Genomic DNA, 2,535 nt, shown 5'->3' with positions numbered 1-2,535 from the left:
AGCTGCCAGACAGGCCTGAGTCAGACCATATCTTTTTTTTTTCCTTTATCCTGTATTTATCAGTGACTTTCACATAGCAGATATGATAAATGATTTTTTAAAAATTGTTTAATTGAATCCAGGGAAGATTAGAATAAAACATTACTCAGTCACTTAGCTACCTCATAGAAAATACTGTAAATAATCTAGGAAATAATGTAATCACTAGGGCTGTGTGAAAAGTAAATGGTCTAAGCCAATTACATTTATTTCTAATAATAAGCCACAAAAGACTTGTTGAGTACTTTCAGATATAGATTCAAAGGAAATAATTTTCAAAAATCATCAGTCTGTAAAACAGGCCATTCTCATATTCTATTTCCTTAAATAATAATAATTTAAATTTATATAATGTTTTGATTTTTAGAAAACAGTTCTTCACAATAACCCTGTGATCCTCCCTATTTCACAGGTAAGGAAAGTGAAGTTCAGAGGCAATCTACTTGACCAAGATCACATGATGAGAAAGGACTCAAAACCAGATTTATTAGCAAATAACTAGATCAGGAGGAATCACCTGGCTTATCCATCAGGCTTCTGGCCATTTGAAAGTCTAACGCACTTTCCAGATTCTCAAAATTTTTTGAAACTTACCCAACCTGCTCCAAGTAGAGAGGCTGAGCTCAGGTGCCCTTTACAAATCCACATTCCCCACCATTCTTTAGTAACTCATGATGACCCCACCCCTGGTTTCTGGCCACCAGCAACACCAAGCTTTGGTATGAATAGAATTCTATTTTTTGAGATTAACAGCTAGGCTCATTTAACAGAAGATAAAGGCTCTATGTTCAGCAATACAATGAAGTATCACTTCCTCAATGCTATCTCAAAGAGATTTAAAATGAAAATTATTCTTTTTTGACCTCAAAAATTTTTTAGGTCCAGTCACACTTATTGAATCATCTAGAGCCAGCTTGTCATAGGATCTAGAGGAACAAGGGATGATAGTGATTATCTCATCTAGTACTTTCATTTTATAGATCAAAATCTCAGTGAAGATGGGATTCTCAGGCATAGTAGTCAGTGACACGTATTTCACTTAATGGATATTCACCAAACATGCCTCCAACTTAATGGTCATATTTACATATATGTATACATGTGCACACACATGTTCTTTAAAAGGCCTGTTAGCAAATAACAATAACAAAATCTAATAATAGTATACCAACTCTACCCTAAAGGGCTGATTAATGCCTCCCACATCCAGAATCCAGCATGACATTTGGGCTTCTACAATTCAACTATGAAGCGACAAGACTAAACCTAGTCACACATTGAAAGTTAATTTCATTACTTTATAGCCTTGCTTCATAAATTTTAGCAACACATTAAAATAACAAAAGGATAAGAACTTACAATTTCAACATGATTACAATTTTTTTGCAGGGGTGAAATTTTACTCATCTAAAATTACAGAATCCTAGAATGTTAGAATTAGAAGCGACTTTGGAAGGCAGCCTAGTCCAAATCGCCCATACATGTCTATATTGGAATACAGAGGACCAAACAGTGGTAATGATTTGTCCAAGGCCAAACAGAAAACAAAGCTATGGGCAGAAATGGGACTAACACACCTGGGTCTCCAGACTTCAAATCTGATGTCTTTCTCACTATGCTACATTTTTGTTACTAGACATTTTTTATTTACCATGAGCAAATAACACTAAGAACATCATGGGTCTAGACCACAGGAATCAAATTGGTATGAGAAAATATACTAAGACAGGAATCAGAAAACCTGGGTTCTGATCCCAGCTCTGCCACTAACTCATGTATGGGCAAATATTTTTATCTCCCTAATCCTCTAGTTACTGGACAAATATTGGGTAAATCTTTTGATCTCCCTTGTCCCTAAGTTCTCATCTATAAGATGAGAAGATTGGATATGAGCATGGTTAAGATCCCTTTCACCTCTAACATTTTATTATTCTATAATTTAACTTGTATAAAATAAAAGAATTCAATCAAAATGGAAAAACAGCCAAAACCTGGGTAATTTGTTATGTAACCAAAAAAAAAAGTCCACTTATTTGAAAATATCTAGATTTTTTAGTGAATTTTTATGTTTTTAAACTAAATGTTGGGATCTATAAAGGTCTTTCCTAAAAAAAAGGAATTCAAAGAAAAACTCATTCAATGGCATTTAGATTTTTAAAAAATACTTGGAGAAATATAGTAAAAAAAAAATCAGCCTAAGAAATCACATACCTGTACAATAGATTACAAAAATGGAAAGGGGGCGGGGAACCCTCAAAGATGATTTATTTCTATTCCTTCAAAGTCAATAAAAAAGAAAACACTTGACTCTGTAAAATTCTATCCACGAAAATTCATCACTTAAGTTTTGGGGCTATTGCAAATGTTGAAAATGCTTTCATTCATTGAAGCACAAGCTATTTAACAGAACATTATGAACTGAGCATATCTGGAGGTCTTCTGCATGGTCTTAAGCAAATACCACAAAATCTCCATCCCTGGAGGTTGTACTCTGTG

The sequence above is a fragment of the Dromiciops gliroides genome, chromosome 3 (genome assembly GCF_019393635.1).
Source record: "Dromiciops gliroides isolate mDroGli1 chromosome 3, mDroGli1.pri, whole genome shotgun sequence".
NCBI classification, from domain to species: domain Eukaryota; kingdom Metazoa; phylum Chordata; class Mammalia; order Microbiotheria; family Microbiotheriidae; genus Dromiciops; species Dromiciops gliroides.
Note: the sequence above shows the minus strand (reverse complement) of the source record.